This window comes from Dromiciops gliroides, chromosome 1, assembly GCF_019393635.1.
Source record: "Dromiciops gliroides isolate mDroGli1 chromosome 1, mDroGli1.pri, whole genome shotgun sequence".
NCBI classification, from domain to species: domain Eukaryota; kingdom Metazoa; phylum Chordata; class Mammalia; order Microbiotheria; family Microbiotheriidae; genus Dromiciops; species Dromiciops gliroides.
The window spans coordinates 38736226-38761537 of NC_057861.1; the positions used below are offsets into that span (position 1 = coordinate 38736226).

At 39.4% G+C, this 25312-nt stretch overlaps 1 protein-coding gene and 1 pseudogene across 1 annotated transcript in view; both read right to left on the minus strand.

Moving 5' to 3' along the window:
* The window catches only part of TMEM132D (transmembrane protein 132D), a 960728-nt gene that overhangs the window by 560265 nt on the left and 375151 nt on the right, over positions 1–25312 (minus strand).
* Positions 22450–25312, minus strand: part of LOC122736661 — a 49273-nt pseudogene continuing 46410 nt past the window's right edge.

A 25312-nucleotide genomic window follows, 5' to 3' on the forward strand; every position in this document is an offset into this window, starting at 1 on the left:
TGTGTGTGTACGTATGTGTGTATGTATACATGTATGTATGTATATACAACATATACACACATAGAGATATTTAAACACATGGATATGTAGGTACATACATATATGTACCATGTACATATATATGTGAGTGTGTGCGTGCGTGTGTATTATATAACATGTATAGATGTGTGCAAACACACATGCAGTACACATACACATATGTGCATTATAGAACACATGTATACACATACATATGCATAGTGTATATACACATATACATCCATATATAATATACACATATATGCACATATGCACATACACACATACATATATACACACAAATATATTGCATAAGACACACTTACATCTATCTCTATATATACACATCTATATTTATATATGTGGACACTCATAGAAACACACAGATATAGATAGATAGATAGATAGATAGATAGATAGATAGATAGATAGATAGATAGATAGATAGATAGATAGATAGATGATAGATATATACGCATAGTGGCCCCTAGGTGGTACAGTAGATAGAGTGTTAGACCTGGCATCAGAAAGACTCAACTTCCTGAGATCGAACCCAGCCTCAGATACTTACTAGTTGTGTGACCCTGTGCGAGTCATTTAACCCTGTTTTCCTTAGTTCCTTTATTTGTAAAATGAGCTGGAGAAGGACATGGCAAACCACTCCAATATCTTTGCCAAGAAAACCCCAAATGGGGTCACAAAGAGTCAGAAATGACTGAAAACAACTGAACAACAACTCATACACACATGAAATATGTAATGCCAATGGAAACACATCTATAGGGGTGTGTACGTGTGTATGTGTGTGTTATATATATAACATACACATATATACAGATATATATGTGTTTATAAGCACAGCAATAGATGGATGGATAGATAGATGGATCAATGGGTAGATAGATAGATAGATAGATAGATAGATAGATAGATAGATAGATAGACAGACAGACAGATAGACAGACAGACAGATACAGATAGACAGACAGACAGATAGGTAGATAGATGGATGGATGGATAGATAGACAGACAGATGGACAGACAGACGGACAGATAGATAGATAGGGAATGAAACTATGATTTCATTGGAATGGGAAACTTCCCAACGAAGAAATTCCCTCTGCTGTACTACCATTGCAGGAAGGTACAGGCCATGCTCTTTAAAGCCCCGGTTTCATTGGCTCTCCAGACTCCTTTCCCTTCTCAATAGCATACTCACTATCTATTGGGCAGCCTTCTCTCTTTCCAGCTACCCTTTATGAGTTACCTTTCCTCATTAGAATGCAGATTTCTTAAAGCTAGGAGTTTTTTCTTGTCTTTGTATTCCCAGTGTGTGGCACTTGGAAAGCCTTCATTAAAGGCTTCATCCATCTTTATCTATCTCCCAGTTCCTGTGAACATCTTCTCTACCCCTCATAATCATGGAGGGTTGTTTACAGCACTGAAATGTTGTGCTTTAGCCAGGGTCACATAGCCAGTAGAGGTCAAAGGCAGGACTTAAACCCAGGCATTCAGGGTTTCACCTCACCTTTCCTGACATCCATAGTGCTATTTAAGGAAGTCCATCTACCAGTGAATCAAGATTGCAAACCCCCAGGCACATGTCCCTATTTTTCAGGGGCTAATAATCCACTTAGGTCAGGATGTGCTTGTTTTTCAAAAGGCCTAATTTTCCTTGTCATTAAAGGCCCCAATCCTTTGATCTGACTGAAACAAAGGAAATCACAGGCTAGCCATTGGTCCAACCTTTGAGATTATCATCTCTGCAGTGGAATTGGCTAAACAAAGCACATTTCTCTAATTACAGATGTATTTTTCAATCAAACAGTGAACAGTCTGTAGATAATGCAGTCCAATTTTCAAGGGGTGACTTTATGCTTTTTGTTGTTTGTCTTTTTTGAAAGATTCTCCTCTGCCCACTCCCTTGAAACTACCTATCTTTTAGTTTATCAAAGGGTGACCTTGAATAAAAAAACAAGAGGTGGATGTGAGCATTGGCCACTTTGATTGGATAACAAACATAATGAAGATGACAGCAGAACTGAGGGAAAATTTCCCGACTGATCACAGGGCCAAATGATCCTTTATAGACTTGAGAGGAGATGGAAGAGAGCTAGAGATGTACATCTAGGCAGATGCCTAGGCTTTAGATGGATACCTCCAGCCCCTTCTCAAACACACCGACAGAAAACTGAAGGGATAACAGCAATTGTCAGAACGTCAGACTGGATTTTTTTTTCAATTGCTACTGTGGCCATGTATTAATTAATGAGGAAGATCCTGCTTTGGGACAGTTTATTGCCAGAGACCATGTAGAAATTACAAAGGAAGAGATCTACGACCTGGAATTCCTCACTTCTGTACTACTCACAAAGACTCTCTCCCTTCCATGCATCGACAGACTAGGTTAAAAAGGTTTAATTCCCAGAGGACACCTTAATTACTATATGGGCAAGCGTGGTAGAAAATTGCACAAGAAGAATATAGATTGAAAGTCAAAAGTGGGGCAGCTAGGTGGAGAAGTGGATAGAGCACCGGCCTTGAAGTCAGGAGTACCTGAGTTCAAATCCGGCCTCAGACACTTGAAACTTACTAGCTGTGTGACCCTGGGCAAGTCACTTAACCCCCATTGCCCTAAAAAAATGAAGAAAAGATAGAAAAAATAGTGAGGGGGATCAGAGATGGCTTCAAGAAGAAGTCAGGAGGGCAGCTAGGTGGCACAGTAGATAAAGCACCCACCTTGGATTCAAGAAGACCTGAGTTCAAATCTGGCCTCAGACACTCGACAGTTACTAGCTGTGTGGCCCTGGGCAAGTCACTTAACCCTCACTGTAACAACAAAAAACCCCCCAAAAACCAAAAAACCAAAAACCAAAAACAAACAAAAACAAAACAAAAAAAGAAGTCAGGTTCTTTTTTTTTTCTTTTTCTTTTTTTTTTTTTTTAGTGAGGCAATTGGGGTTAAGTGACTTGCCCAGGGTCACACAGCTAGTAAGTGTTAAGTGTCTGAGGCCGGATTTGAACTCAGGTACACCTGACTCCAGGGCCGGTGCGCTATCTACTGCACTACCTAGCTGCCCCCAGAAGTCAGCTTCTTAACCTGAGGTTTTTAATTTGGAGTTCACAGGCCTCTCCTCCTGCAAAATAACCATGGACATTTCCAGTGGGTTGGGGAAAAAATTATCTTTGCTTCCTTTATAATACTATGTATTTGTTTTTTTAAATTTTACACATCTAAAACATGATTCTGAATAGGGCTACATAGGCTTTGCCGGATTGCCAAGGGGTCCAGGAAATTCACACACACACACACACACACACACCAGTTAAGAACCCCTGATATAAAAAGTGTCACTTGAGATTATTTTTTTTGGAAATAATGATTTCTAAGAGGTGGAGACAAAGTAAGCATGTACTCTAGAGTTAGAGAATACTCTGTGCAAGGGAACAGAGATAGGAAATGATGTTGGGTATATAAAGAAAAAGAAAGAAAAAAGTGATTATGTTGACAATGACAATTTTGAGATAATCAGGTAGCCCAGTGGCTAGTGTGCTGCACCTGGAGTCAGGAAAATCTGAGTTTAATTCTAGCCTCAGACACTAATTCATGACCCTGGAAAAGTAATTTAGCCTCTGCCTGTCTCAGGTTTCTCATCTCTAAAATAATGATAATAGCACCTAGTACCAGGGTTATTATGAGAATGAAATAATATTTGTAATTTTAAAAGTTTTAATTTATAAATTAATTGTAATTAAATTGTCATTTTACAAGGTCTAATTTTGCAAACTTTAAAGTGCTGTATAAATAATAATTGTAGTAGTAGTGGTGGTGGTGGTGGTGGTAGCAGTACCAGTAAATAGTAGTAGTTATACTTGTTGCTGTTATTGTTATTATTATTATTAATTGTTTTGGCTGGATTGTAGTGTATGTGAGGGGGAATAAAGTCTAACTGCCTGGATATATAGTAAATACATAATAAATTCAGAGGAGATCAACTGGGATGGTTCATAAGGATTAATTGAAAGATCTTGGGATGTTTAACCTACTTAGGAAAGAACTCATGGGGCTTATGATAGTTGTGTCAAAGTATTTGAATTACTGTCATGTAGAAGAAGGACTATATTTGTTCTCTTTGGCCCCAGAAGGCAGAACCAAGAGAAAAGAATGGATATAGCTGAGGCAAGTATAGGCTTGATGTCAGGGAAAACAAAAACAAAAAACCAAACCACATTCCTAACCAGTCAAGCTGAAAGAACAATGAAATGCCTGGAAAGATAGATTCATGCCCTCCTCCCTGGAGATCCTCCAGAAGAAGCTGGGTGAGGGCAGTTAGGTGGCGCAGTGGATAGAGAACCTGCCCTGGATTCAGGAAGATCTGTGTTCAAATCCATCCTCAGACACTTGACACTTACTAGCTATGTGACCTGGGGAAGTCACTTAACTCTCCTTGCCCTGCAAAAACAAAACGAAACAAAACAGAAGAGGGTGCGTGACCACTTATAAGGAACATGGGGTGACAGGGCTTTTAGGTTTGGTTTGAACTACATGACCTTTGAGGGTCTTTTGTATTTTCCCTTTGACTATGACTGAATTAGAGGTGCTTGTTATTTTTCTACTACCATCAGGAACTCATTATCATTTTTTTGTTATCAGGAAATATAACACTATGATAATTCAAAGCTCTTGGAAAAGTAGTCAGCACATAGTGGGCACTTCATAAGCACTTGTTGAATTTAAATGACTTTAATTCCATTTTTCTGACTTAAGGTCAGCCCTGAAAATGTCTATATAACATTATGAATATTTTTTTAAAATATGGTTTGATAACGTCCACATAACCCCTACTCATGGAGCCCAGGGGTTCAATTTAACAGGCCCATTCTAAACACTCTCATCTGTAATTTAAATTTTCTCTTTGAACCCGACCTAGTCATTTGTTCTCAGGCCCCACAGACATAACCTGCTCCAATTCTGTGGAAGGAAAGCAGAGCAAGAGAGAAGCTTAACTAATCAAAGTTTAATAACCTCCCAACCAAGAACGGTCTGGCTTTGCTCTTAGGCACTTGGCTTCTGTCCATATGTGATTACCTGTGCCAAGCCCACAGTGAGCATAGAGATTGAGAAGTTCCCGGGGCTGTGACTTCCTTGTCCTCTTCTGGAGGGGGAGTGGATGGAGGGAAACATGGAAGCTATGGCTAAGCTGAAACATGGTCAATAATCCCCTGGGTACAAGAAAGGTTGTGACAGTCTTCCTCTGAAAGTAGAACTCAAGCCCTGAATAAGCCTAGGTATTTCCTGAGAATCTCAAGATATTGATTTCTCTGTGGCAGGTATTTGGAGATTGGTTTGTGCTGGCAGAGAAAAGTCTTCAGCAACCAACTGTGTGAGTTTCTGGCAGATTTGCTCTCAGGTAGCGTAATTTCCTCCCATCAGAGGAGAGACTATGGAGCTGGGAATGTGTACACTGGGCACAGAGTTGGGAGGAGAATCTGAATGGGCAATTCAATTTGGAGGTGGGGGAGCAAGACCAGGGAGATGGAGTGGGGAGGCCCAAGAGACATATTAGGTAGAGATGGAGCAATAGCTTTAACTAGTGTTGAGGAGCACCTGGGTTCCGTCTTTGCCACCATGACAACTCTTCGGCCAACTAGATGGGATGGTCTGAGGATGAAGAAAGAAATATCTGTGAACAGGGCCTAAACTCCTTGTCTCTCTCTGTGTCTCTGTCTCTCATCAAAGGTGTCAGATATCTAATTCAAAGTGTTCTTGTTTTTTTAAGTTACATTTATCATTTATGATAAATTAGCTTTGAATTTGTCAGTTATATAAAGTAATAAATCATCCCCATTCTGGCTTAAGTGCTTCATTTTTTAGGAAAGAGGCATTGCAAAAGGGAGGAGCAATGACCAGCATAGATAGCTATAATGTCTAAAATATCTAATGAGTGGTCAACAGTAAATTATAAGCTTTAGCAAGAGTTTAGACTTTTAAGCATTTATTAAGGAGAATAAGAATTTGGTGAAGAGAGAAAGAGGCCCAGATTCAGCTATCTATCTCAGGGAACCCACGTCTCTTGCTCCACTCCCCACTAAGGTCCTCCTGAAAGAGAGTGAGGGAGCGAGCCTCACCCCTTCTTCGTCCTACAAGCCTCCTGTGGAAGTGAAAACAACCCATCCACACGCAGGCACAGCTCCAAGCTAATTGGCTGGTAGCTTTGATTGACAATACCCACGAGCAAACGTCACTTCTTGATGCCAAGGAACTGACTTTGCAAACCACATGGCTTGCCCTCAGATGCCTTCTCCTCATGGTGGAGCTTTCCTACAGTAACTCTCCAGCAGGTGGCATCACTCCAATTGTTACAATAGAAAGAAAGAAATATAGACAGATGTAGATAGTGTTGCTGTTTAGTCGTTTCAGTTCAACTCTTTGACTCTATTTTTATTAATTTGGGGGGGGAGGGGGTTGGCAAAGATACTGTAGTAGTTTTCTATTTTCTTCTCCATCTCATTTTATGTGGAAACAGGCGGACAGGATTAAGTGACTCACCCAGGATCACACAGCTAGTAATTGTCTGAGTCCAGATCTAAAATCATGAAGATGTCTTTTTTTTTTTTTAGGATTTTTTTTTTCTTTTTTGTTGTTGAGGCAATTGGGGTTAAGTGACTTGCCCAGGGTCACACAATTAGTAAGTGTCAAGTGTCTGAGGCCAGATTTGAACTCAGGTCCTCCTGACTCCAGGGCTGGTGCTCTATCCACTGTGCCACCTAGCTGTCCAGATGAGTCTTCTTGATTCCAAGTCTAGTGCTCTATCTACTGTACCACCTATTGCCCTTCAGATATAGATATAGATGATATCACTACATATAAATATAGAAGGAAATAGAGCTATACAGATATATACATACACAGTGACAGACATTAGCTTGAATTCACTGTTCAAATTACCAAGATTCTATCATGATTACGAGTTCCTGAGTTATATGAGAGGATTTTACTATATTTAATAAGCTTTTCCATAGCAGAGAAAGATCAAGAAATGTAGGGTAAAGCCTTCTTCTCCCAAGACTAAAAGAAATATTAACTTTAAAAATAAGTTGCCTGGGAGCAGCTAGGTTCTGTAGCAGATAAAGCACTGGCCCTGTTTTCAGAAGGACCTGAGTTCAAATCCAGCCTCAGACACTTGACACTTGCTAGTAGTGTGACCCTGGGCAAGTCACTTAACCCTCATTGCCCCATCAAAAAAAAAAAAGGTGCCTGGAGGTAGTGGGATAGAGCCTTTTGTTGTGGTGGCAGCATCTCCTTTTAGAGGCAATTAGGTGGCACTGTGAATAGAGAGCGGTGTCTAGTGTCAGGAAGGCCCAGGTTCCTTTTCTTTTTTTAAATTAATTAATTAATTTTCTTTGCAACAAACATTTATTTTATTTTTCCAGTTCCATGTAAGGGTAGTTTTCAACATTCATTTTCATAAGATGTAGAGTTCCAAATTTTTCTTCCTCCCTCCCTTTCCTCCCCCTCTGCAAGACAGAAACCAGGTTATATATGTACAATCCACAAGTGCTCTTTTTATCAGTTCTTTTATGGGAGTGGATAGTATGCTTCGTCATCAGGCCCTTGGGACTGTCTTGGATCATTGTATTGCTGAGAGTAGTTAAGTCATTCACAATTGCTCAGCAAACAATACGGCTGTCACTATGCACAATGTCCTCCCAATTCTGCACACTTTACTATATATCAGCTCATGAGTCTTTCCAGGTTTTTCTGGGATCATCCTGTTTGTCATTTCCTATAGCACAATACCATTCCACTACAATCATATACCACAGCTTCTTCATTCATTCCTCAATTGATGGACATTCCCTTGATTCCCAATTCTTAGCCACAACAAAGAGTTGCTATAAATATTTTTTGTACAATTTTCCCCCCTTTTCTCTTTTTCATGATTACTATTGTTTTGTTTTGTTTTTGTGGGGCAATAAGGGTTAAGTGACTTGCCCAGGGCCACACAGTTAGTGTCAAGTGTCTGAGGGGAGAGCGGCTGGATGGGACCAGGTGTACACAGAGCCCATCACAGCCAGAGGGCGTGATTGGGCCTCTGGGGGGATAGATTCTCGAGGAGGAGATGATGTCAACAACTCTACTGCCAGCCTATTACCTATTCAGCCTCAGTAACATGTGCATCAAGGGGCCTCCTAGGTGACTTCCTGGGGGACAAGTAGGGTCAGTCAGTGTTTATTAAGCTCCTGTGGTGTGGTGGGGTTCCAAAGAAAGACAAGAGCCTGTCCTTGCCCTCGGTGAACTCAGTCTAATGAGGGAGACAAGAAGCAAACAACTAGATACAAACGATTAACATACAGTAAAATAGAAGATAGCAGATGCAAGACAGAAGCATTAAGGTGACAGGACCTATTGGAAGCCAGTGAGGTGGGTTGCCACAAGAGACAGTCCACAATAGACCAATATCTTTACCATCACACCATTTACTGAAAGATGTACAAAATACGAAATCCCATTGTGTCTATTGTTGGTGCCTATTTGAAGACACATTTGACTCGGCAGAGCAAAACATGCTATTAGATTTTATCTTTTGACAAGGTGTCTCCATTTGTCAGAATTGTTCACGATCCTCAGGTAAGGTATATGATGGAGATGTATGTACTCATCATGTTTGCCTGTGATGGAGATTGAGAGCAATGTCTAAGCTGAAAAGAGATTCCCTGTGGATGATAGAGCTCTGCAGATATTTCTGTTTGGGTATGATATTATATTGGTTCTGTCTCAGGTCCTCCTGAATCCAGGGCCAGTGCTTTATCCACTGTTCCACCTAGATTCCCCTCATGATTACTATTTTTAACTGTTTCCCTCCATCCTATTCTCTTCCCCATGATATTTACTCTATTATCGATCTTCTTTAATCTTATCCCTCTTCAAAAGGGATTTGCTTCTGTCTGTTTTCTCCCCAATCTGCCCTCCCTTCTTTTGCCCTTTTCTCTTTATCCCCTTCCCCTCCTATTTTTCTGCAGGGTTAGAAAGATTACTCCACCCAATTGAGTGTATATGTTATTCCCTCCTTGAGCCAATTCTGATCAGTGTTAGGCTCATTTACTGCCCAGATCAAATAGATTACTCCACTCAATTGGGTGTGTGTGTTAATCCTTCCTTGAGTCTACTCTGATGAGTTTAAGGTCTTTGAGCCTATTCTGATGAGTGTAAAATTCATTTACTGCCCTGCTCTTCCCCCATCTCTTCCCCCACTCCATAAATGTTTTCCTGTTTCTTTCATATAGGATTTCACCCCATGCTACCTCTGCCCTTCCCCCTCCCCCAGTGCAGTCCCCTTACCCCTCAATTTAACTCTAAAGATGTCATCATGGGGCAGCTAGGTGACACAGTGGACAAAGTATCCACCCTGGATTCAGGGGGATCCCAGCCAAAATCCAACCTTTGACACAAGACAGTCACCCACTGCACAACCCCAGGTATGTCCCCCAACTCCAATTTTTTATGGTTCTCTAGGGTCTTGTATTTGAAAGTCAAATTTGCCATTCAGTTCAAGTCTTTTCATCATGAACATCTGAAAGTCCTCTTTTTCATTGAAGTCCCATTTTTTCCTCTGAAAGATTAAAATCAGTTTTGCTGGATACATGATTCTTGGTTCTAATCCCAATTCCTTTGCCCTCTGGAATATCATATGCTATGCTTCCAGTCCTTTAATGTAGAAGCTGCTAGATCTTATGCTATCCTGACTGAGGCTCCAAAGTACTTGAATTCTTTCTTTTTGGCAGCTTTGACCTGAGAGCTCTGGAATTTGGCTATAATATTCCTAGGAATTTTCCTCTGGGGATCTCTTTTAAGAGGTAATTGGTAGATTCTTTCAATTTCTATTTTACCTTCTCATTCTAGCATATAAGGGCAATTTTCCCTGACAATTTCTTGGAAAAGGCCCAGGTTTCAATCCCAACTCAGATACTTACTGGCTGTGTGAGTCTGGGTGAGCCACTTACCCTGTGTCTGCCTCAGTTTACCCAATGGTAAAACAAGGATAATAATATCATCTTCTCCACAGGGTAGTTTTGAGGATCAAATAAGATTATGTTTGTAAAGCATTTAACATGGTTCCTGGCACATGGTAGATAATAAATACTTTTTCCCTTCCTCCAATCTCTTTGCTTTACCTGTTGCTTTCCTTTCATAAATGCTCACAAAGTTCCCCCTGGGGGGGGGGGTTGGGAGGTGTTGGTGGTGGTAAATGAAGACCATGAATAGCAATTATGTCCTGTCTGGTTGGTGGCAAAAGGGAGGGGCTCAAAAAAATCTAATGATTTCCACATTCCAATGGTGGGGGCCTCCCAAGAGAAGTAGTTAACCTTCCTCTTCATGCTATACAATTCACCTCACCTAGGCACTAGGATTCATAAAGATTGTATCCTATGACCCCATTACTCAATATATTTACTTCAGAAATAAAGAAAATGCTGGATATACACTCAAGTTAAAGTTTTGTTGTTGTTGTTTTTTTCCTTTCAGGGCTCAGTCCTGGTGCTTGTTGCTCCATGAAACAACTCTTCCTATTCAAATTTTCATAGGGTACTTTTCTTCTTTGCCCCAGACTCACACTACTTTCTATGGTACATGTTTTCCATGTCTATCCCCCTCATTATACCAGTCCAGTATTGAAATCCCTCCACATCTGGCTCTTACCTACCTCGCAAGTGCAATTTCATATGACATCCCTTCAAAGATATTCCATTCCAGTTAAATTGTCCATCTGGCTGTTCTCAGAATTTGACATTCCACAAAGGTTTCTGGGCATGGAGTCAGGAAGATGTGAGTTCAAATCCAGCCTCTAGCTATGTGACCTTAGACAAATCACGTAACTTCTTCCTGCCTCAATTACCTCAAATACAAAATAGAGATAATAATAGCACCTACCTCCCAGGGCTATTGTAAGAAAAAAAAAGTTGTTTGTAAAGCAGTTAGCCCAGTACTTGGCACAAAGTAGGCATGTTTTTCTTCTAACTCTAAATAAGTTTTAATCTTGCAAAACGCATTTCCATTTTTTCACCATGAGTCTTTTGGAATGGTCTTAGATCAATGTATTGAACAGAGTAGTCAAGTCTTTTATAGTTGATCATAATTACAACATTATTGTTATTGTGCACAATGATCTCCCAGTTCTTCTCACTTTACTTTGACATCAGTTCATATAGGTCCTGCCATGTTTTTCTGACACTACCCCCTCATCATTCCTTATAGTACAACAGTATTCCAACATAACCATATGTCAAAACATGTTCAGCCATGCCCAAGTAGATAAGCATCCCTGTAACTTCAAATTCTTTGCCACCACAAAAAGAGACCCTATAAATATTTTTTTTTACATATAGGCCATTTCATTTTCTTTGCTCTCTCTGGGATACAGAGTCAGTAGTGGTATTTTTAGATCAAAGAATATTCAAAGCTTTATAGTTCTTTAGGCATAATTTCAGATTGTTCTCTATAGTGGCTAGACCAGTTTACTACTCCACTTCAATAATTCATCAGTGTACCTATTTACCCTATTCTCTCCAGCATTTGTCATTTCTAATAGGTGTGAGGCAGTACCTCAGACCTATTTCAACTTACCTTTCTCTAATCAACAGTGAATTAGAGCATTTTTTCATATGACTATAGACAATTTTAACTTCTTCTGAAAATTGCTTGTTTATATCCCTTGACCAACCATCAACTGGGGATGGCTCCTATTTTTATTTTATTTTATTTTTTGGTTTTTTTGCAGGGCAATGGGGGTTAAGTAACTTGCCCAGGGTCACACAGCTAGTAAATATCAAGTTTCTGAGGCCGGATTTGAACTCAGGTACTCCTGAATCCAGGGCTGGTGCTTTATCCACTGCACCACCTAGCCACCCCGGCTCCTATTTTTATAAATGTTATTCAGTTCCCTTACACAATTCCCTAGATATCTGAGAAATGAGGCCTTTATTAGAGAAAGTTACTATAACATTTTATATTACTTCTTTATTAATGCTACCTTTTTAGCAAAATGTAGTTTCCCTGATTATCTCTTAATTAGGTCTATTTTTGCTTTGCTTTGTCTGAGATCATTACTGCTTCCCCTGCCTTTTTTGCTTCAGCTGAAGTATAATAGATTCTGTTCCAGCCTTTTATTTTAACTCTGTGTGTAGTTCTGTTTTAAGTATGTCTCTTGTACAAAATATAGTGGATTCCAGTTTATAATACATTCTGCTATCTGCTTCCATTTTATGGAATACCTCATTGCATTCACACTCATTTATGACTATTAACTGTGTAAACACGCCATCCTATTTTCTTTTATTTCTCCTTCTTTCTCTCTTTTTATCTTATCCCTCCTCAAAAATCTGTTTTGCTTCTGATCACTACCTCCCTTAACCTGCCTTCCCTCCCTGTGTCTCTTATACCCATCTTTTCCTATTTCCCTATTAGGTAAAATAGAATTCTATACCCAACTGAGTGTGTGTATGTGTGCATATGTATTTATATATGTATGTATCTATCTATCTATTTATCTATCTACCTATCTTCTTCCATCTTTGAACCAATTCCAACAAGAGTGAGGTTCAAGGATTGTCTACCAACCCCCATTTCCCCCTTCATTATAAAATCTTTTCCTTACCCTCCTCTTTTTTCTTTTCTTTCTCTTTCTTTCTTTCTTTCTTTCTTTCTTTCTTTCTTTCTTTCTTTCTTTCTTTTTTTTTTGGTGAGGCAATTGGGGTTAAGTGACTTGCCCAGGGTCACACAGCTAGTAAGTGTCAAGTGTCTGGGACTGGATTTGAACTCAGGTCCTCCTGACTCCAGGGCTGGTGCTCTACCCACTGTGCCACCTAGCTGCCCCCATCTCTTTATACGTGAGAAAATGTTCCCCAATTTATGTCTCCCATCCCCTTTTTTCCTACTGCATCTCTCTTTCTCACCCCTACTTTTTTGGAGGGGATCATCCCAACGTAATCGACTCACATCCATGTCCTCTGTTGTTGTTGTTGTTGTTGGTCCTTTGTTTTCAAAGAGGACCACTGACATCATGGGGTGATGTCTTGACTTGCATGTAAATTAGATTTGAATGAGGCAAAGTTTCATAAAGTATTCCATCTCACTTTCTCTACCAGAATCATCAAAATCCAGTGGCAGGACAAAAGTCAAGATGATTGGTGATGGCTTAGGATGTAGTGAATGATCTTGGCATCTTTGATTACCCTTTCATGTTTACTTTTTTATACTTCTCTTGGTTCTTGTATTTGAAAATCATATTTTCTATTCGGCTCTGGCCTTTTGTTCAGGAATGCTTGAAAGTCCTCAATTTCATTAAATATTCATCACTGCACCCCAAAGATTATACTCAGTTTTGCTGGGTAGGTTATTCTTTGTTGTGATTCTAGTTAGTTTGCCCTCTGGCATATAACATTCCAAACTCTCCGTTCCTTTAAGGTGGAATCTAATAACTGTTGTGTGATCCTAACTGTGACTCCATGATATTTTAATTGTTTCTTTCTGGATGCTTGCAATATTTTCTCTTTTATCTAAGAGTTCTAGAATTTAGCTACAATATGCCTGGAAGCTTTCAGTTGAGAAACTCAGGAGGTGATCAGTAAATTCTTTCAATTTCCATTTTACCCTCTGGATCATTGGGGCAGTTTTCCTTTATAATTTCTTGAAATATGATGTCCAGGGTCTTTTTTTTACCATGGCTTTCAGGTAGTCCAGTGATTTTTAACTTATATCTCCTTGATCTATTTTCTGCATAGGTTGTTTAGCTGATGATTTTTTTCCCATTTTTTTTCATTTTTTCATTTTGTTTTACTGTTTCTTGATATCTCATGGAGTCATTAACTTCCACTTGTCCAAGTCTAATTTTTAAGGAATTATATTCTTCAATGAGTTATTGTACTTCTTTTTTTCCATTTGGCCTATTCTGCTTTTTAAGGAGTTCTTTTTCTTCAGTGAATTTTTGTACCTCCTTTTTCATTTGGCCTATTCTGCTTTTGAAGAAGTTTTTTTTTTCTTCCCCAGTGGACTTTTGTGCCTCTTTTACCACACTGCTGTTTCTCTTTTCATAATTTTCTTTTATCACTCTCATTTATTTTCCCAATTTTTCCTCTACCTCTCATCTCTTTCTTTAACCCTTCTAGGAATTCTTGCTGGCCTTGGATCAAATCAACATTTTTATTTTATTCTATGCTTGTAGCTATTTTAACATTATTGCCTGCTTCTAAGTTTATTTCTTGGTCTTCCCTGTCACCAGAGTAGCTTTTTATGGTCAAGTTCTTTTTTTGTTACTTGATGATTTTCCTAGCACTTTTCTTAACCCTTAACTTTATGTTACCATTGGGCTCTGCTCATATGGGGATAGGAAGGTACTTTGCCAAGCTTCAGGCTTTTTCCATGCCACTATTTTCAGAGCTAGTTTTGGGGGTCTATAAGATTTCAATATTTCCAAAATGCTGGTATCCTGGGAGAGGTTTGGTCACTGGTCTCTTGGTATGTCCTTAAGTCTTTACCCAGGAAGGGCCCTTCCTCCCCTGTAGACAGTACTTGTGCTCCTTTTGGGTCTGCAACTATGACAACAGTGCCCTGGTCTCCTGCAACTGCAAGTGTTAGTGCTCCTCTCTTCCTTGAAACTGTGACTAGAGCCCTTGATCCCTTGTGACTGATCACAAGCTTTTCTCTCCACCTTGAAATTGTGACTGAGAACTCAGTTCAGGCAACAGAGTTGTCAAATAGTATTAACTGCACTCAGTGCCAGCAAAGGGTCCCCTGTAATATCTTCTGACCAGTTGTCCAACCACCTTACTGCCTCCAATGCCTATTATTCGTATTCCAGGTCTATGCCCACCCTGATGTTACAGATTCCACTGCCAAACCTCCTAAGTTGTCTTAGGCTGCATAAATTGCTCCTTCTAACCTTTTGTTGTCTCTGATGCTCCAAAATTTGATTTGATGTATTATTTTAAAGTTGTTTGGAAAAGAATGTTGGGAGACTTCAGCTGGGTCCTGGCCTGTACTCCACCATCTTGGCACTGCCAATAGTAGGCTATTAATAAATGATTTCTTGCATCCTTCCTTTCTACATTAAAATTTAAGCTTTTGTAGGGCAGAGACTATTTGCTTGTGCTTAGCCCTGAAGTAAACACATGATAAATGCTCCATCTATCTACTTATCTATAAATCAATTGATTGATGATAAATCTATCCATCTATATATCTAGAAGCTGGGTTCCTTGAAGATTGGAACTTTCCTTTTTTATTCCTTGAATTCCTTGGATTTAGCAATGAACCTTCCAAGACTATGTACTTAATTAATGCATGAAAAATTGTTGAATTGAATTGAATTGAATTTTATCCAAAGTTGCTTGAGGGTTTTGCATGCCTAGTGAATTCACAAGGCTTTGCTAGGGGGTAGGATTTTTGCAAAGGTTTGTTGAATTGAATTAAGCTGGACCCTATTAAAATGCAGGAGATGTCCCCTGTCACTTATCAAAGTGTCTGTTTTAGCATCTTCCAGTTTTCTTTGTAGTTTACAACCAGTTAGCACTTAGCTTTCAGCCCCTGTCATTACTGCAGCCTGGTAATGGCTGTGAAATTGTTACTTAAGTGTTGTATAAAGTGGAACAGCTGGCTGGTTCAAAGTACCAGCATCCTGGCAGGAGAGCTGCTAAGTGCTGCTGCAGCAACAGCCTTGACATAGAGTCTGGGTACTGATTCAACAAGCGAAAGGGCTGGGAGGGAGAGGGGACCCAAAAAGAAAACATCCCCAACTAGGGGCACCAAAAGGAAAGCCAAGAAGCAAACAGGAAGAGACCTAGTCCCAGCCAAGTAAATCTTTCCTCTGCTCAGGCAAGAACCAGCCCCAGTGTATATTATTCTGAGTGTAGCATCATTGATTTTATTGTTGTTCAACCATTCCAGTGACTCTCCATGATCCCACTTGGGGTTTTCTTGGCAAAGATACTGGTGTGGTTTGCCATTTCCATCTCCAACTCTCCAGTGTCTGAGGCCAGATTTGAATTCAGGAAGATGAGTCTTCCTGACTCCAAGCCTGGCACTCTATGCACTATGGTGCCTCCTAGCTTCTCTGTCTTAGGCTATAGAGGCCTGAAAATGGAGTAAAAAATAACTTTGTTCATATCCCACCTTCAACACGTACTAGCTGTGTAACCCTAGTCAAGTCATTTAACCAGACTTACAAACTCAGAGTTATCTCTTACTCATACACCATCCCTCAAATTCAGGCATACAATTATTTCTCAAGTCTGATTAATTTCACCTCTACAATCTCTGCCCACACCTCACTATTCATACAGTTACCATCAGGGGTGTACTAATAAATATTTAACAACCAATTCTCCGGAGGAAAATGTATTCATGGCATACTTTTTTTTTTGGAGGTAATCAGGGTTAAGTGACTTGACCAGGGTCACACAGCTAGTGTCTGAGGCTGGATTTAAACAAAAGTCCTTCTGACTCAAGGGCCAGTGCCCTTGAACCATATAGAGTGGCCCTCTGAACCATATAGCTTCCCCTACATAGCATACTTTTAAGTTTAATCTGCATTACTCATGTTTTCTCCATCAGTTTCTTAAGCCTAGACAATTAGATCAAGCCCTATTTGTGGGGTTTGCTGATTTCTGAGATGTAAGTGCTCAATATGAAAATTTAGCTCGGGCTAGTTTAGGCTATTTAGGGCTGTTTAGCATAAAGGGATATTTAGTCTATTTCAGGGAATTTAGCATAAATCCCTGCTGCCCCTTTAGTTCAGTTAGACAATAGTCATTTATTAAGTGCCCACTAAGTGCCAGGCAGTGAGCTAAGTTTTGAAGATACAAAGAAAAGTAAAAAAACAGCCTAGGATTTTTTGGGGGGGATGGGGCAGTGAGGGTTAAGTGACTTGCCCAGGGTCACACAGCTAATAAGTGTCAAGTGTCTGAAGCCAAATTTGAACTCAGGTTCTCCTGAATCCAGGGCTGGTGCACCACCCAGCTGCCCCCAGCCTATACTCTTAAAAACCTCACAATCTAATTGGGGTGACAGGGAAGCAACTATGTATAAACAAGCTACATGCAAGATAAATAGGAAATAAGCAGCAGAGGAATTGAAATAAGAGGCATTGGGCAAGGGTTCTTATGGAAGGTAGGATGTTGTTGCTGGTTGTGGTGGTGGTGGTGGTGGTGGTGGAAGTGTTTGTCCAACATTCTCAAAGAGGACCATGGCATCAGGGTTATGTCATGACTTGCACTGAATTGAATTTAAGTGAGGGAGAGCTGTGCAAGTTCACCAACCTCACTCTCTTCTTCAGAGCCATCTGCAGCAAGATCAGAAAGACTGAAGATGGCTCCAGATTTGAACTCAGTTCCTCCCCAACTTCAGGGCCAGTGCTCTATTCACTGTATCACCTAGCGGCCCCTAGGAGGTGGGATTTTAGTTGGGACTTGAAGGAAGCCAAGGAAATTAAGAGGCAAAGATGAGAAGGAAGAGAATTCCTGGCATGGGAGAAATCCAGTAAAATGTCTCGAGTTGGAGAAAATGGAGACCATTTTCACTGAATAAGAGCATACATGAGATGTTGTAAGGTGTAAGAAAACTGAAAAGGGGCTGGAGGTTTAGAGGGATAGGGTTTGAAGACTTTTGAGTCCTAGGGGATTGTATAATTGATCCCAAAGATGGCAGAGAGTCACTGGAGTTTAGTGAGTAGGTGGCTGTGTGTGTAACACAGTCAGACCTCTCATCCTGAATATTTCAATAATGTCCTAACTGGTCTCCCTACCTCACATCTCTACTCTCTCTAATCTATTCTCTTCACAGCTGTGAAAATGTCTTTCCTAAAATACACATTTTACTATATACCCCTGCTCAGTAAGTTCCATTAGTATCCTACTGTGGTCAAGATCAATACAAACTACTTTGTCAGGACCAGGATTTAAATGCCAGTTTAACCCTTTACTATCTGTGTGAGCTTTGGCAATCCATTCCCTTGGACTCAGTTCCCTCACTATAAAATGTGGTAATTAGACTAGATTATTTCTATAATCTTTTCCAATCTAAATCTATTGCTTAATTATTCTAATATAAGTCTGGAAGGCATAAGAATTGCCTGGTGGTCAGGAAGATTAGAAAGTTTTTCTTGATTTTTCCTGGGCTTTGCATTTCAATAAACAAGGTTAAATACAACCCGTCCTGTATACAATGTTTTGTTAGCCTGCATGCTTTCAAGGGAGATGAAGTCACTTTGTGGAAAACTAAAAAAACAAATTTTGATGTTTCTATGGAACATAGTCTTGAGGTATAAGCCAAAGAGAAATTTTGTTGAGAAGCCCTCATGACTGAACAGTCCAGGACAAAAAAACAGAACTTTGATTCTATGCCACATTTACACCTGTATCATAGGATCAAAGATAGGGAGTTGGAGGAGGCCATCTAATGCCACCTATTTGATTTACAGATGGGGAAACTGAGGTCCAAGGACATGAAGTGATTTGCCCAAGATCACATAGGTAGTGTCAGAGACAGAATGAGCTGAAGTCTTTAGACTCAACATCCAGTGTTTTTTCAACACAGGACACTACCATCTTACACATTTTTAAGTTTTAATTTGTTATTATATTTACTGCAGGTATTTTTCTGACCTGAATTTCTTCTTTTCATCTCAATCACATTGATTTTCCTCTAGTAGAACTCTTTTACTCTTATGTAATCAAATCCATCTACCAGATCCCCTAAGAGTTCTTCTATTTGTTTAATTGTTTAAAATGTGTCAGTTCTCTATAACTGAGATAAATATATCATTCACTTTCCCTTTAACTTTTTTTCATAGTTCTAATTCCATGTGTATTTATTAAATACCAACTCCATGCAAGACCCTATCTAAAGCACTTAGGATATAGGAAGGGGTATGCTGGTAAATATTTAACAACCAGCTCTCCAAAACTACCACTACCACCAACAGAGTACACACCTCACTTTTTAAAGGTTTATCTGAGTTATTAACATATTCTCTATCCCTTTCTTAAATCTCAACAGCAACAAAACAATAAGCTAAGCCAATTTCCAAAGTATAAATGCTAACACTGAATTTAAAAACTGATTCCAGTTAGAGCTGGCTCTAGCATAACCGTGGAGATAGGGAAAACAAGGTGACTCCCTTCAAGGAGTTTATATTCTATCCAAGGGGTGTAAGTGTGTTGTTAATTTTCTTATGTTTAACTGATGGTAGGTGGAATTTATTATGCAGACTTGTAAGCTGAAGGTGTCAATTTAGTACCTAGGACTATGTACTTGGTAAGCAGTTGTGCTGAAAGAATAATAATAAGGATCACAATAATGATGATGGTGGTGGTGATAACATGTATATAATGCCTCAAGTTCAACAAAGTACTAAGCATATATTCTTTGGTTAGATCCTTGTAACGACTCTATGAAGAATGTTCTATTCTTACCCCCATTTTATAGATGAGGAAATAAGGTTAGCAAGAGTCTCAGTGGTGAAGGAAAACAGATTCTTCAGGGTAACTGGGAAAAAGTTGGAGAATCCTTGAGAGCCCCTAAAATTCTTTCTTTCCCCTGAGTACTTTATGACAGAATTTAGTGATATTATTCAGGCTTTTTACAAACCAGGCTAAGTGAATAAATATTTCTATTTGATCAAATGAGATAACATTGGTTTCCCATTTTTCTTTTAAGTGCTTAGCGCAGTGCCTGGCATATAGTAGGTACTTGTTATTTGTTGTTTAGCCATTTTTTTTTAGTTATGTCTGACTCTTACTCACCCCCCACCCCCCCACCCCCCGCCTTTGCCGTTTTCTTGGCAAAGATACTGGAGTGGTTTGCTATTTCCTTGTCTATCTCATTTTACTGATGAGGAAGCTAAGGCAAACAGATTTAAATGACTTGCTCTGGGTCAAACAGCTAGTAAGTGTCTGAGGCTGGATTTGAACTCAGGTCTTCCTGACTTCAGACCTGTCATTTAATCCATTGCATCATTTGGTTGCCTACAGTAAATGCCACATATGTGCTTATTTCCTTTTTTTCCCTTTCTTTTCCAATTTGACTGCAAATACAACAAATCCAAGGAAGGGATTAGGATCTCAGAAGGTAAATACATGCATATTGTAGATTCAGTCAAACTGACAATGCCAAAATAAATCTGGGCAGTATAATTCACTCTCTAAGTACAAAGAAATCTTGGGGCAGCTAGATGGTGCAGTAAATAAAGCACCGGCCCTGAATTCAGGAGGACCTAAGTTCAAATCTGGCTTCAGACAGTTGACACTTACTAGCTGTGTGACCCTGGGCAAGTCACTAAACTCTCATTGACGACCAAAAAAAAAAAAAAAAAAAGATCACAAGGTGTCTACTTCCATGTCAGAGCCAGAGGTAGCATGGCAAAGTGCAAAGTGACAGGGCATTGAACCTAGAGACAGGAAGACCTGAATTCATATCCTTGGGTAAGCATTAGCTATATGACAAGTCACTTACCGTTTCTGTGCCTCAGTTTCCTAATCTGAAACTAAAGGGATTGGACTTGATGGTCTCTAAAGTCCCATTAAGTTCTAAATTTATGATCCTATGAAACCTAGAGTGCTATTTATGGACAGGAAACTGCTGACATATTAAGTAGGAACTGTCAATAAGGAATTGTCAATAAGCTTTTGTATCCCATCATCAATGAGCTCTGCACATCTCTAGTTTCAAGTGTACCCTGCTTCCTCCTTATCCTCTTTCTATCTCTCTTTAATGTGTTGTCTTGTCTCTCCCCGGACTTACAGTGTAAGTACCTTAAGGAAAGAGACTGTCTTGCATTAATATAACCAGTGTTTGACACAGTGCCTGACACATAGTAGGTACTCAACAAATGTTCCATCTATCTAAGGCATTGGTAAAATGAGGGAGTTAGATGTTGGGTTATTATTGGCTATTTTTTAGCCGTGTCAGTTGTATCTGACTCTTCGTGATCTGATTTGGGGTATTTTTTTTTTTTTGGTGCGGCAATGAGGGTTAAGTGACTTGCCCAGAGTCACACAGCTAGTAAGTGTTAAATGTCTGAGGCTGGATTTGAATTCAGGTCACTGGAATGACAAACCACTCTGAGTTCAGGGCCTGCGCTTTATCCACTGCGCCACCTAGCTGCCCCCATGATTTGGGGTATTCTTGATAAAGATACTAGAGTGGTTTGTCATTTCTTTCTCCAGATCATTTCACAAATGAAGAAAGTAAAGCAAACAGGGCTAAGTGACTTACTCAGGGTCACACAGCTAGTAAGTGTCTGAGGCTCTATTTGTACTCAGGTCTTTCTGATTCCAAACTTGGGTCCTGTATCCACTAAGCCAGTTGGCTGACCTTTTCTGATTACCAAGTGTTCAATTATAGTAGACTAGATAAAAGTTGCTGAAAATTAAATATTACTTGCTAGCAGGAAAAAAAAATAAAAACACTTACTGAAACGATGGAGTTGGCTCATAGGCTAAATTGGGAGGTATTGAGCTCTCCTTTAGAGATGGTCTACGAGCAGGGTTTGGAAGACCATGTGAATATTCAAAATGTAATTCCTAATCAGGTATAGGAATATATTGTCTTGTTGGACTGTCTCAAGAGCCCAGTGAAGTTTATACTATCTTTATTCCCACGTTACAGAGGAGGCAACCAAGGCTGACCAAAAGCTTCACTGATATAGAGTTCCAGCCTTCCCCAGGGTAACTAGGAGGGATGATAGAAGGCTTTCTCAGGTCCCCTTCACCTCTGAGACACTGTAATATTATGATTCTACAGATGCCAAAATAGATAAAATCTTTCCTAAAGAATGTTACTGAATCACATGCCTTTAGAGTTAAAAGGTACTCCAGAAGCCACAAAGTCTAATGTGAATCTATAGAAGAATCCCTATTATATCACGCCTGATAAATGTCCATCCAGCTTTTAGTAGACCTAGTAGTAGTGTGAGGAGAATCCGATACCTCCCAAGGCAGTACCTTCCATTTTTATTTTGTGGTTTGATAAGTCATGTCAAAGTCTTCATGACTCCATTTGGGGTTTTCTTGACAGAGATACTAGAGTAGTTTGCTATTTCCTTCTCTGAGTTATTTTATGGATGAGGAAACCAAGGTAAACAGGCTTAAGTCACTTGCCCAGAGCCATACAGCTTTTTTTTTTCAGGCAATGGGGGTTAAGTGACTTGACCAGGGTCACAAGCTAGTAAGTGTCAAGTATCTGAGGCCGGATTTGAACTCAGGTACTCCTGAATCCAGGGCCGTTGCTTTAACCATTGCGCCATCTATCTGCCTGCCATACAGTTTTTTAAAGTAGAATTATTCAATTAATTGACAAAATTAACAATAATTATACAGTTCACATGTGCAAATATAGCCCCTTCAGTTATCTTTTACATAATGTCACAGAGAATTATTTTAAATTTTTTCTGATAAATATATTCCAGTTCTGTGCCCAACCTGAATAGCACCCTTCAAGTTGGCACATGCTGATTTGGAACTATGCCCAAAGGGCTATAGAACTGTTCATACTCTAAGATCCAGCAATACCACTGCTGGGTTTATATCCCAAAGACATTACAAAAAAAGGGGAAAAGACCTATTTGTACAAAAATATTTCTAGCAGCTCTTTTTGTGGTAGCTAAGAATTGGACATCAAAGGAATGCCCATCAATTAGGGAATGGCTAAGCAAGCTATGGCATATGGTTATAATGGAATATTATTGTGTTATAAGAAATGACAAGCCGGATGATGTCAGCAAGGCCTGAAAAGACTTATATGAACTGATACATAGGGAAGTGAGCAGAACCAGGAGAATGTTGTGCACAGTATCAGCAGTATTGTTTGATGAAGAACTGTGAATGACTTATTCTGAGCAATACAATGATCCAAGACAATCCCAAAGGACTAATCATGAAGTATCCTATCTATCTCCAAAGAAAGAACCGATATTGATTGATCACAGACTGAAGCATGCCATTTTTCACATTCTTTCTTTCATTTTTTTCTTTGATTTTAGTTTTCTTATACAAAATGACAAATATGGTAACGTTTTACATAATTGCACACGTGTAACCTATATCTCATTGCTTGCTGCCTCAAGGAGGGGGTGGGAGGAGGGAAAGAGGAATATAATTCAGAACTCAAAACTTTAAATAAAAATATTTATTATTTTAAAAAAAGATTTTGCATGGTGGTGCCAATTCTGCATCATGGCCAAGCCCTGTGTCATGGTGTTCTAGCTTCACATCCTGAAAATTTTTAATTATCTGAAGGAGTTCTTCATGTTTCTTTCTGGATCCTCTTCCTTTAACATCCTAATCTGGTTGCTATAATGTATTCTGTTGACTCTTTTACAGACATGGTGCAAGCCATTGCCCCTTCCTTCCCAAGCAAGCATGTTCCAGCACCCAATACAAATTACATTCCAAGAGGGCTTTAGATTCTAAATGTAACCATCAACTCATTAAATTTTTTCAAATGGATCATTTCTTGATCCCACATTTTTCTGAATAACTGGTCTGACATTTGTTCTACGTAGTACAACCATTTGTTCAGAATATGTGTGGTTTGCTCCATATTCCCCTGCATGATCTACCCAGATGATATGATCTATAGTAGCATGGTTGCTATATCAGAAGCTGGGTCTGAACTCTGGTCCTCCTGACTCCAGGGCCAGCACTTTATTCACTCGACCACCTAGTTGCCTACGTCTAAATATTAGGAAGTTTGTCCTCACACCAAGTCCAATTTATACTCCTTGCCACTTTTTTCTCAGGGCAATGAGGGTTAAATGACTTGCCCAGGGTCACACAGCTAGTAAGTATCAAGTGTCTGAGGCTGGATTTGAACTCAGGTCCTCCTGAATCCAGGACCAGTGCTTTATCCACTGTACCACCTGGCTGCCCCCTCTCCTTGCCACTTCTACCCATACCTTCTATTTTTGCCTTAATACTTGACAATCATCTTCATCCCACTTCCCTAAAATCAGCTTGGTAGCTCAGAGGATATAGCCTAGACCCTGTTGTGAGAATTAGATGATGCAATACTTGTAAAGAACTTAAGCCAGAGCCTGGCACATGGTAGTGTTAAGGCTAAAATTCTAGCTAAACTGTCTAAAATATCTAATGAGTGGTCGCCAATAAATTATAAGCTTTAGCAAGAGTTAGACTTTTAAGCATTTATTAAGGAGAATAAGAATTTGGTAAAGACAGAGAAAAAGGCCTAGATTCCTATCTATTAAAGGGAGAGCACATTTCTAGCTCCCTTCTCCGCCAGAGTCCAGAGGAAAGAGCGTGAGACCGAGCGCCAGTCTCTTCCTTCCTCCTCCCACTAGTCCGCGTCACTTCCTGAAGCCTGGTCTTGCCCTCAAAGACCTTTGCTTCATGGGCAGAACTCTTCTACAGTAAGTATCCAGCAGGTGGCGTCATTCCAATCGTTACAGTCCCCCCTGTTGTTCCTCAAGAAACAAAATGTTTCCTTGACGGAACAGTAAAAACAATATAATAACTATTGCTAACTAATAATATGTGAACAATAATATAGAAAAGGAAGAGAGGAAAGTTTTGTCCAGAGGGGCGATTTTTTTTTTTTTTGTCCTCATGAACCGACGCTTTGACATTAGTCTTGCAAAGGGAGGGCCTCTGCAGAGAATACACGTTACAGATGGTGTATATTATAACAGAAAGAGAAAAGAGAAAAAAAAACAACAACAAAACAAAACTGTTCATTTAAAGTCTCTGAAAGTCTTTTCTCAGATGTCCTCTAGGTGTAGTCGTAGAATGGAAGTCTTTTCAGGGGTTGATGTGTGGATGCTGGTAATCAGCCAGGAAATTTCCTACAAAATTGAGCTTAACACAACTTTAAAATAGCTTTGTCAATAATAAAATCAAACAATGAAAGTTCTCAAAAACATGTGTAAGGGAATACAGAATCTTAGTTGTTACACATGAAACATATAATAAAACAAAAATTGAAACATTCTTTAAAATTATAATATTACTATAGTCCCCCCCCCTTATGGAGGGTAATTGAGAAGACAATTGCTGCAATATTAATTATTAAAAATAATTTTTATCTGTTTCATCACTTTTTGCATCATCTGCCTAATTATCCTCATGCCATTATGAGAAATTTTAAAATCTAATATAATTAGTAACAGATGTCAAGGCCAAATTCAACACTGTTATTTATCATGACACCTGAGATAATTATGGGGGTTACCATAAAAGAACAGAGAAATGATGGGATATGAGCATTCCCACACTTGAGCAATATGTA